The sequence below is a fragment of the Oncorhynchus kisutch genome, linkage group LG6, assembly GCF_002021735.2.
Source record: "Oncorhynchus kisutch isolate 150728-3 linkage group LG6, Okis_V2, whole genome shotgun sequence".
NCBI lineage: Eukaryota > Metazoa > Chordata > Actinopteri > Salmoniformes > Salmonidae > Oncorhynchus > Oncorhynchus kisutch.
Window position 1 is genome coordinate 74,997,963 of NC_034179.2, and position 12,386 is coordinate 75,010,348.

At 42.0% G+C, this 12,386-nt stretch overlaps 1 protein-coding gene and 1 long non-coding RNA gene across 4 annotated transcripts in view; both read left to right on the top strand.

The window, feature by feature from the left end:
* The window catches only part of LOC109898567 (protein TANC2), a 141,051-nt gene that overhangs the window by 75,287 nt on the left and 53,378 nt on the right, over positions 1 to 12,386 (top strand). The gene's annotated exons all lie outside the window — the stretch shown is intronic.
* On the top strand, positions 9,764 to 10,793 carry LOC109898568 (uncharacterized). Its single transcript, XR_002256371.2, has 2 exons — positions 9,764 to 10,081; positions 10,218 to 10,793. It is a non-coding gene; the product is annotated as an uncharacterized LOC109898568 (long non-coding RNA).

The window sequence follows — 12,386 nt, forward strand, 5'->3', positions numbered from 1 at the left end:
GCTTGTATGGATGCAGCCTTGAAAGCGGATGATGGAAAGGGACCAGGGGATGTGTGTGTCGGCTGCAGCAATCTAAGTTTGCTGGCTAACGCGGCTCAATGGCCCTGGTGACTGTCATTGCCAGCCAAGACCGTTGTGTCTGTCCCAGCACCGCCTGCTAATTGCAAGCTTTTTTTGTCAGCAGCGTCAATGAAATCCAATCAAATTTAGAGGCTCATGCAACCGAGACCAATCAGGCGCAGAGCCACGCGTTATGTAAGGAAGCTGTGCACATTGACAAAATTAGATATTTTCATTGCAGCTGTGGACCTTAGTTACTAGGCAGGCTGTCCCCTCCCATCATCCCCACCATGTTCATTCATTACTTCCTGTTTTGTTTGGTGATGAGGTTATTTTCTGCAGAATTTAGTTTACCTCTTTAAATAGCACTTTTGGGAGTGATGGTGCTGAAGCCGGCAGCTTGTGATTTACAACCAAGACATGCAGCTCTACTAATTGTTTCTGTTATTGAGGAGGTGCACCATGTTAACATTGTCTGAATCAAACACATAATTTTTTATCCAAGGACGTATCCTCCTCTAAATGATTGTGCTAATGTAGTTGATTTTTGTAATTCAGTGTTCTCATGTTTGCCCACCAGAGTAGTAAGACTATGGGACATTTTATTTTACTTATTTGCTCTGCCAAATCTCTGTCGCCAATGCGTTTATCTACCTTAGCACTCACTCTTATCAGTCCACACTCCTCCTTCCACTTCCCCTTCTCCCTCTCTCCACCTCCTTGATCTGCATCTCTCCATGGTTCCCTCTCTCCGTCTCCCTGCCCATGCCCGCTGACAGGCTCTGGCCCACTGCCCAGGTCCTGGGTGGACGCCCATCCAGACGGGTTCTGTTCATCTGGCAGAACGGCTGGCCCCACCTACATTCCTCTATCCCTCCTACCTCCCACTATCCCACTACCTCCCCAGCCATAATCTCCCCCCCCCCCCCCCCCCCAGAGTCCCTGCTGCCTGTGGAGAGAAAGCATCCCTGGAACAAGGCCAGGAAGATGGGGGCTACTGTGCGGCTCAGGCGCTGCCTGCAACACTACTGAGGGGCTCAGCTGTAAGACAACCTCACTACTCTTCCTCTTCTCCCATCCATCACATCAGTCTCTCTCTAGGGAACCCTTCCTTCCACCTTTGTGTGTAGAACCTATAGATCCCTTGGAATGATGAGTGACAACGTAGAGGAGTATGGGGATTATAGGAGCTGAATGCTTCTCAAACACCAGGTGTTGCTTCAACACAGGGATCACCTTATGTAACTTGGCAGGTCATCATAGCACAGCTCACTCAAATCCCCAAATGAGCAAGCTACAGGAGAGGACATAGGAGTGCACAGAGAGAAACTATATTGTAAAAGAATGGGTTTCATGAGAGTCAGTGCAAGCTACATAAAATGGGAGGACTAAGTACAGCCCATTCCCCTGCTAACAATGCCCTCTCTGGGCAGTCTCCACCCTGATACAATCTTGCACCAAAGAGCCTGCACCAGGAGTCTCCCCTTCTAAACCAATTCAGTAGTAACAGACACTAGACTCTGGCATGGAACTCTGCACCAGGAGGCCCAGTGTGTGACTGATGTTACACCCAGCCCTCCATGTGACTGATAGTGATTAGAGACCTCATCTCTCCTTCCTTTCCCCAGCCGAGGCTTTACACAGTATCACGTGACTCCGAGGCTGCAGACGATCTTGCCCAGTCTCGCTTAGCTCACTGGTTTATCAATGTCGTCAACCCTATCCTCCTCACACCCAGCCATTAGCAAGCGGGTCGTAAGCCCTCACAAAAATTGACCGACTGGTACCCCTGTAGATTTGTGTTTCAGATCTGTCTCCATGATTCATGCATAGGTGATTCACACTTGTGTAGTAGATGATTCAGATCTGTCTCCATGATTTATGTGTAAGTGATTCAAACTTGTATAGTAGATGATTCAGTAGGTAAAGACCAGACGAGCTGCTGTTGTAAAAGTGTTATTCCCCTTCTCTATTGGTAAAGGTAGATGTTGCCCTTATCCACAGATCTAGGATCAGATTATGAGGATTGAGTCCTTTTGGTTGGCAGTTTACTTTGCTGTTGTAGTATTGACTCTGATGCCGACTACCTACCATTGTAATATTGTGGTCTGGTAGAATGCCTATAGTTTTCAGTAGGTTACGCATGGCCAGACTCCACAAGTAGCGTCTCAGTTTTGGTGTGGTGTTGATGCATTGCAGATGTATAGGGTTGTTTACAGCACTACAAAGCTCCACCATCCGCTTGTGTGTTTGAACCTGTCCTCTTTGGAATTCAGCCCTTTGGGAAAGTGTCACCTCAGATCATCGGATGGAACTCTTCTTGGAGTTACGGAAGGATACGTATGCAATCCATATTCACTTTGTGCACATATACATTAGAGGTCGAAACGATTAATCGCAATGGCCGATTTAATTAGGGCCGATTTAAAGTTTTCATTACAATCGGAAATCTCTTTTTGGACGCCGATTTTTGCTTTTATTTTTTTACGCCTTTATTTAACTAGGCATGGCAGTTATGAACACATTCTTATTTTCAATGATGACTTAGGAACGGTGGGTTAACTGCCTTGTTCAGGGGCTAAACGACAGATTTTTACCTTGTCAGCTCTGGGATTCAATCTTGTAACCTTACGGTTAACTCGTCCAACGCTCTAACCACCTGCCTCTCATTGCACTCCACGAGGAGTTACGCAAATGCAGTAAGAAGCCAAGGTAAGTTGCTAGCTAGCATTAAACTTACCTTTATGAAAATCAATCAATCATAATCACTAGTTAACTACACATGGTTGATGATATTACTAGTTTATCTAGCGTGTCCTGCGTTGCATATAATCGATGCAACGGTGGGGGATGATTTAACAAAAGCGCATTTGCAAAAAAAGCACAATCGTTGCACGACTGTACCTAACCATAAACACCAATGCCTTTCTTAAAATCAATACACAGAAGTATATATCGGTCGACCTCTAATACACATGTTATTGCACGCACACACACATGCACATGCGCACACACACACACACACACACACACACACACACACACACACACACACACACAATCAAAGAGACACACACATACGCAAACTTTAAGCAAGGGAACTGTCATTTATACTCTCATTCAATGTATAAAGTTCACAGCAGATATACTCTGTGTGTGTGTTTATCACCATTGTGCCTGTACAGAAACAATCTCTAGTTCAGAGGAAGAGCAAGCTGGAGAGGAAGGAAAGGCTTCACATTTTAAAATAGCATTTCATCTCAACACCTCTGAATACCCGGAAATATGTTTATTAACCTACTACCACTCCGTAGTTCAGTAGAACTGTATTCCTATTAGCCGATCCAACGGCCGATTTTATGATTTTTCAACGGCGATACCAATTTATTGGAGGACCAAAAAAAGCCGATACAGATAGATCGGCCTTAGTTTTTTTTAAAATTATGTATATTCTTTAATATATATACATTTGTAGTAATGACAATTACAACAGTACTGAATGAACAATGAACACTTTTATTTTAACTTAATATAATACATAAAATCTATTTAGTCTCAAATAAATAATAAAGCATGCTCAATTTGGTTTAAATAATGCAAAAACACAGTAAAAAAGAAAGTAAAAGTGTAATATGTGCCATGTAAAAAGGCTAACGTTTAAGTTCCTTGCTCAGAACATATGAAAGCTGGTGGTTCAATATTCCCAGTTCTTCAATATTCCCAGTTAAGAAGTTTTAGGATGTAGTTATTATAGGAATTTTGACACGTCGACTATTTCTCTCTACCATTTTTGTATTTCATATACCTTTGACTATTGGATGTTCTAATAGGCACTTTAGTATTGCCAGCCCAATCTCAGGAGTTGATAGGCTTGAGTCATAAACAGCGCTGTGAAGCAAGCATTGCTAAGAGCTGCTGGAAAACACAGTAAAGTTTGAATGAATGCTTACGAGCCTGCTGCTGCCTACCATCAGTCAGACTGCTCTATCAAATCATAGACTTAATTATATAATAAACACAGAAATTCGAGCCGTTGGTCAATAATGTGGTCAAATCCGGAAACTATCATTTCAAAAACAAAAACGTTTATTAATTCATTTAAATACTGAACCGTTCCATATTTTATCGAATGAGCGACAACCCTAAGTCTGAATATTACTGTTACATTGCACAACCTTCAATGTTATGTCATAATTATGTAAAATTATGGCAAATTAGTTTGCAACGAGCCAGGCGGCCCAAACTGTTGCATATACACTGACTCTGCGTGCAATGAACGCAAGAGAAGTGACACAATTTCTCTAGTTAATATTACCTGCTAACATGAGTTTCTTTTAACTAAATTTGCAGGTTTAAAAATATCTACTTCTGTGTATTGATTTTAAGAAGGGCATTGATGTTTATGGTTAGGTACATTTGTGCAACGGTTGTGCATTTTTCGCGTATGCACTTAAATCCTCCCCCGTTTGGCGAAGTAAGCTGTGATTCGATGATAAATTAACAGGCACCGCATTGATTATATGCAATGCAGGACAAGCTAGTTAATCTAGTAATATCATCAACCATGTGTAGTTAACTAGTGATTATGTGAAGATTGATTGTTTTTTATAAGATAAGTTTAATGCTAGCTAGCAACTTACTTTGTCGCCTTGCTGCCCTCGCGTAGCAGGTGGTCACCCTGCCACACAGTTTCCTTATGGAATGCAATGTAATCGGTGTCCAAAAATGCCAATTACCAATTGTTATGAAAACTTGAAATCGTCTATAATTAATCTAACATGCCGATTAATCGGTCGACCTCTAATTCCTATTCACGGCTATTCTGAATGTGCCCACACTTGAATTGAATGTTGTGTTCACAAACACCGTTCCTTTTGATGTGACTAGTTGTTTTGTGAATAATCATGTTTACTTTATTATGCTTGTGTGGGTGGGTCTATCTATGTATCGGAGTGGGCTTACATAAGGATGCATGGATCAAGTATGTGTCTACTATTGTCTATACAATTATTAGAATTTCTGTGTGTTTTGTGAGTGTGATGCTTTTATGTGGTTGTTCAAGGAGGACATTGCAGTCAGTGTGCCTTTTTAGAGCTTCCGAGTGTTTTCTGTGTCTGAGAGAGGGGAAGAGGGAGAGAGCTAACTTGCCGCTATCGAGTGGGAGATGGAGGGGGAGGGCGAGTCCGCCCGCCCGCCTGTCTGTTCCTGTGTGCCTGTCCTTGTATGTGTTCCTGCGCGTGCGCCAATACCTGGCACTTGCTTTCAACACTGCAGAGCTCACTCTGTCTACAGCTCTCCATCTCTTACTCCTCTCCTCCTCTTCCCTCTCCTTTTTTATTCCTCATAGTTTGTGTGCCTCTATTGCCATATCTCTATGCCACGTCCTTCAAGTAGTTTACCATGGTACAGGATTTTACTAGCTGGAGACGCAGCCCTTTTCTACTAACTAAGGTGAGACTGACTCAAGCTTTACCTGGCTAGGGTACTTACATAGGAGGGTGGAATCTAGGGGTGGGGGGAGTCTAGGGGCCATAGAGAAGGGACAGGTAGTTGTGGTCGGGTTCAGAGAAGTACGTGTTTACTGCTGAGACTGCTGGGATGACTGTCCTTTAGCTGCTCTGTGATGCACACACCTCTGAGTACTAGCTAGCTAGTCTAGCACTGCCCACTGGATGTCAATCAGGATGACTGCCAGTTCTGATCTTTTCGGTGTGATTCTATGCTATGAAATTGTTCTCTCTCGGTTTCTGATTCTGCCTCATGTACTACTCTGGCTTTCTCTCTCCAGCCTATTATGCGCCTCTTTCCCCTCTCTCTCTCTCTGGTGTGACAGGTTATGAGCGTCGAAGGGGCTGGGGTGTGGAGAACATGGAGCCTCTCTCACAGAGTTATGTGCGCTGCATGTATGATTTCTTTCTCTGACGAGTCGCAGGCACAGGCAGCATAATGATGCGAAGTAGCAGTTTCCTTCCCTCCTAGCAGCACAGGGCTCCTGCAGATAAAGGCACAGACACGTTACACACACACACACTACACACGTTACACATACGTGTTACACACACGCGTTACACACACACGTTACACAGACACGTTACACGCAGATGCGTTACTCACACGCGTTACACACACGATACACACAGGCACGTTACACACACGTTACATGCAGACGCGTTAAACACGATACACACAGACACGTTATGCGCGTTACACACAGATGCGTTTCACACACGTTACTTGCACACGTTACTCACATGCGTTACACACACACATACTGAGTATACAAAGCATTAAGGACACCTGCTCTTTCCATGGCATAGACTGACCAGGTGAATCTAGGTAAAAGCTATGATCTCTTGGTCACTTGGAGGAGACAGATTTAAAGAACGATTTTTAAGCCTTGAGATTGTGTGCCATTCATAGGGTGAAGGGGCAGGACACAAGTGCCTTTGAACAGGGTATGGTAGTAGGTGCCCAGGCACACTGGTCTGTGTCAAGAAATGAAATGCTGCTGGGTTTTTCACGTTCAACAGTTTCCTGTGTGTATCAAGAATCACCCACCACCCAAAGGACATCCAGCCACTTGACACAACTGTGGGAAGCATTTGGGTCAACATGGGCCAGCATCCCTGTGGAATGCTTTCGACACCTTGTAGAGTCCATGGCCTGACAAATTGAGGCTGCTCTGAGGGAAGGGGGAAGGGTGCAACTCAATATTAGGAAGGTATACAATTACTGTCTGACACGCATCCAATCACGTACACACACTCATCCCATCAACATGCATTATTTTTTTCTCATTTACACAAACACATTCACTCACACACACCCCTCACCCTCCGATGCACAGTCACACACTCTCATTCTTACCCATATTCACCCTCTCCTTTTCTGCCTCTACCCTCTTAAACACACACACACATCCCTCCACTGTCAGTATCTCTCGCCCACTCTGGGTTCTCGAGAGGGAGAGAGAGAGGCAGGGCACAATGGGATCAAGTTGCTCTGCCTGTGAAGTTTCTCTGCTGCTCTTCTTATTCTGCTTTAACTCTGCTCTAATGCCTAGCAGCAGGGAAGCACTGATGGCTTCTGAATAGAGAGGAAATGACTTGCTTTAAAATCCTCACATCATTAACCACCCAGAGAGAAAAAACAGCTAATGGTATTGTTCTCTTCTGGCCAATCCATAGCCCAGTATGAGAGTGTAGAGTGTGGGTAATGAGTATAGTGGGTGGCTGGTGAAGGTGGGCATGGTTGAGTATTTGTTGGGGGCGGCTGGTTAGATAAGTGCCCACCACACAGTACAGTGGCTCAGCAGAAACATTACATTCCCAAACTGTTCTTGCGCTTGCACTCCCACAACATTTCTGTGTGATTCTTCACGAAACACAGACAAAAAAAGACCATGATTTGGGGGATTTTCATGAAATGTAAGCCATAGAATAGTGCTTTGGAGGAAAGATTGTTGACATACACTACCGTTCAAAAGTTTGGGGACATTTCTAAGTGACCTTATTTTTGAAAGAAAAGCCATTTTTTTGTCCATTTAAAATAACATCAAATTGATCAGAAATACAGTGTAGACATTGTTAATGTTGTAAGTGACTATTGTAGCTGGAAACGGCAGATTTTTAATGGGATATCTACATAGGCGTACAGAGGCCCATCATCAGCAACCATCACTCCTTTGTTCCAATGGCATGTTGTGTTAGCTAATCCAAGTTTATAATTTTAAAGGGCTAATTGATAATTAGAAAACCCTTTTGCAATTAGGTTACTACAGCTGAAAGCTGTTCTGATTAGACTAGTTGAGTATCTGGATCATCATCATTTGTGGGTTCGATTACAGGCTCAAAATGGCCAGGAACAAAGAACTTTCTTCTGAAACGCGTCACTCTATACTTGTTCTGAGAAATGAAGGCTATTCCATGCGAGAAATTGCCAAGAAACTGAAGATCTCGTACAACTCCCTTCACAGAACAGCGCTAACTGGCTCTAGTCAGAATAGAAAGAGGAGTGGGAGGCCCCGGTGCACAACTGAGCAAGAGGACAAGTACATTAGTGTGTCTAGTTTGAGAAACAGATGCGTCACAAGTCCTCAACTGGCAGCTTCATTAAATAGTACCTGCAAAACACAAGTCTCAACGTCAACAGTGAAGAGGCGACTGTATTGCCCAGCGACAGCCCCGAAACCTGAAGGATCTGGAGAAGGTCTGTATGGAGGAGTGGGCCAAAATCCCTGCTGCAGTGTGTGCAAACCTGGTCAAGAACTACAGGAAACGTATGATCTCTGTAATTGCAAACAACGGTTTCTGTACCAAATATTAAGTTCTGCTTTTCTGATGTATCAAATACTTACATCATACAATAAAATGCCAATTAATTACTTAAAAATCATACAATGTGATTTTCTGGATTTTTGTTTTAGATTCTGTCTCTCACAGTTGAAATTTACCTATGAGAAAAAATGACAGACCTCTACATGCTTTGTAAGTAGGAAAATCAGCAGTGTATCAAATTCTTGTTCTCCCCACTGTATGTGACATTTAAAAAATAAAGAGATCTACATGAAAAATCATTATTGGACACCCTTTTTCTATAGTGAATCAGTTTCACAAGCTTTCCACGTGCTAATTAACAATAATTTTACATTTTAAAGATAGGCTCTCGTGGAATAACCGTTTATGTGCACCACTCAGAATGGACGGACAAGCGTACAACTTTTCTGTTGCTGATGAAAATCGCGGATATGTGGGAAAGAGACGTAAAACAATACTAAAAATGTAAAGACAGGCAAAGTAAGATCTTACGGGATGCGGGAAAACCCTATACAAATCGTAAGGGTCAAGAAAAGCTGCCCAAAAGAGGTATGTGGAAGAACCGTATATCAAACAATCAAGCTAGCTATTTATAGAGTACAGTAACTAACATGAATGTTCTGGGTTGTCTAATTTGTAACTATAGAGAAAACATATTAGCTGAAGTTCGTTGGCTACTAACTTATACATTATCGTTACAAATGTTATTGCTAGATTATAGAAGAAACATAGCTAGCTACTTTTTCTCCATCCACCGTATGAATCAACATGGCTACAGTAGCTAGCTAGTTATATGTAACATTACACTGTATCCTGCAGGGATTGCACACCGAGGTTCCATTGAGGTGGCAAGCGGCATATTGAAGTGGGTGAAGACAAAATTCACGGCACTCACCAAACCAGAGGTGCGCAAGTTGATCACCTTCAGTGACAGATGCTGTGGGCAGAATAACAACTGGCGGATGCTCAATCTGATGTCGATGCTCGTCTCTATGGGTTACTTTACCCAAGTTGAGCAGAAGTTCATGGTCGGGCTCCTGGGTGGCGCAGTGGTCTTGGGGACTGCATCGCAGCGCTGGCTGTGCCACCAGAGACTCTGGGTTCGCGTCCAGGCTCTGTCGCAGCCGGCCAAGACCGGGAGGTCCGTGGGGCGACGCAAAATTGGCCTAGCGTCATCCGGGTTAGGGAGGGTTTGGCCGGTAGGGATATCCTTGTCTCATCGCGCACCAGCGACTCCTGTGGTGGGCCGGGCGCAGTGCACGCTAACCAAGGTCTCCAGGTGCACTGTGTTTCCTCTGACACATTGGTGCGGCTGGCTTCTGGGTTGGATGCGCGCCGTGTTAAGAAGCAGTGCGGCTTGGTTGGGTTGTGTTTCGGAAGACGCATGGCTTTCGACCTTCGTCTCTCCCGAGCCCGTACGGGAGTTGTAGCGATGAACACCACGGAAAAGGGGAGAAACATTTTTTTTAAAGAAGTTCATGGTCTCTGGTCATTATTTTCTTCCTTGTGATCGATCTTTTGCCACCATCGAGAAGAGGCGCAAGGTGTCAGTCCTTCACTGACGATGTTTCAAAGATGATACTTGAAGCACAACCAGCAAAACCATTCAAGGTAATGAGGATGCAATGTGAAGACTTCAGGCACCTCCCAGATTCTGTCCTCATGCGACCTACAGATGACCTCAGTGAGGTGGTTAAAAGTCACAGGTATTGCACAGAGAATAGTTTACTAACATCCCATCAACATGCAACATGTTGTTCTAACAATAAAATATCCTAACGCATGACTGTGAAAGTTGTTTATTGATGTCAGGAACTTAAAATGTTTCTGTTCTAATTTCAGTTGAGGATCCTTGGAATCTGTACACCAGACAGAGCCACAGTCTATTCGAAGGATGGAAATCGTGGATGATCTCCAAATCAAAACAAGGAGCTACACCTCAACCTCCCTATTTTGCAATCCACGATCCTAGAGCATATGAGAGTCCTCTGCCCATCAAAAAAAACAAGTAACAAGATCTGATGACCTGCTCAACTACTTGCCAGCTGCTGCACGCTCTTTTTATAAATCACTGCAGAGTGAATCATTTGTTGTTAAACCAAGCTACATAATTAACTGTTTGAGTTTATGATCTCCTGAACCTGTATAGTATGTTGAATCTGAATACATTTCAGTAGACATGTCACCCCTATTGTAGGAAATTAAATGTATAGTAAGTAGGTGTTTTCTATGTGAATGAATTTGTGCATGATTTGAACCAGCACAATATATTGAATTAATTTAATTTTAAGATGTTGTTGCTAGTGTAGAAAATGTTATGTACAATGTGTTCTGTTGAGAATAATTTTGTGTGAACCTTCTTTAATTTGAACCTTTTTTAATCTGAATGAATTAAAAACCAATAAGTCGTCACATACAGTATGTGAGTATTCATTTGATCTTGATTCCCTTTTTTTATTCATTACAATATACAGTGTCTCTCTGTCACCACATTTAGCATTAACTCTAAGCAGTTAATACTTATTTACTGCTGTCACCTCAGTACAGAAGGACATTTCTTGCCTTTAGCATGGGTTTAACGCAATTCAAAACCTAATTGCTGATCATAGTGTTAAACACAAAGAGAATGGTTTTCTGAACGTTTTGTAATATTGACCTTGGAGACCTGCATAATGGACATGCATATTGGCACATCACATTGATTCATATTTGATATGTACATGTTCTTGTTTTGATGTGCTTGTTTTGATTGAATTAATTTAATTGTATTCTATTTTTGTAGTTATTCTATGGTAACATTGAGGGCTTTATTTTAAATGAGACTAAGATTTCATGACTCAACTTTTAAGAAAAGTCATCAGTGCTGAAGTTGATAGACCACCTTTAAATGAACCTCCATACAAATGAATTAACTACATATTGGATTTAAGTTATTTACATGAAGGGCATATGTACTTGAAAGTACTTCAAACAAATCAGGTGTTAAAAAAGGACATCTTACAAGAGTCATGCAAAATGTCACATATACTGTTCTTCCACAAACTGAAATCATCACTGGAGATATACTGTTCTTCCACAAACTGAAATCATCACTGGAGATATACTGTTCTTCCACAAACTGAAATCATCACTGGAGATATACTGTTCTTCCACAAACTGAAATCATCACTGGAGATATACTGTTCTTCCACAAACTGAAATCATCACTGGAGATATACTGTTCTTCCACAAACTGAGATCATCACTGGAGATATACTGTTCTTCCACAAACTGAAATCATCACTGGAGATATACTGTTCTTCCACAAACTGAAATCATCACTGGAGATATACTGTTCTTCCACAAACTGAAATCATCACTGGAGATATACTGTTCTTCCACAAACTGAAATCATCACTGGAGATATACTGTTCTTCCACAAACTGAGACCATCACTGGAGATATACTGTTCTTCCACAAACTGAGACCATCACTGGAGATATACTGTTCTTCCACAAACTGAAATCATCACTGGAGATATACTGTTCTTCCACAAACTGAAATCATCACTGGAAATATACTGTTCTTCCACAAACTGAAATCATCACTGGAGATATACTGTTCTTCCACAAACTGAAATCATCACTGGAGATATACTGTTCTTCCACAAACTGAAATCATCACTGGAGATATACTGTTCTTCCACAAACTGAAATCATCACTGGAGATATACTGTTCTTCCACAAACTGAAATCATCACTGGAGATATACTGTTCTTCCACAAACTGAAATCATCACTGGAGATATACTGTTCTTCCACAAACTGAAATCATCACTGGAGATATACTGTTCTTCCACAAACTGAATAAAAAAGTGTTTTTTGAAATAACAAAAAAAATATCAATTATTGGAAGATATGGGTATGGTGAATTATTTGTCAACCATAAAACACCTCATGTGGTACACACAATTAATAATATAAAAACAACTGATTATCTTAAAATGGAAAAATTGTCACACATATGGTTCTTC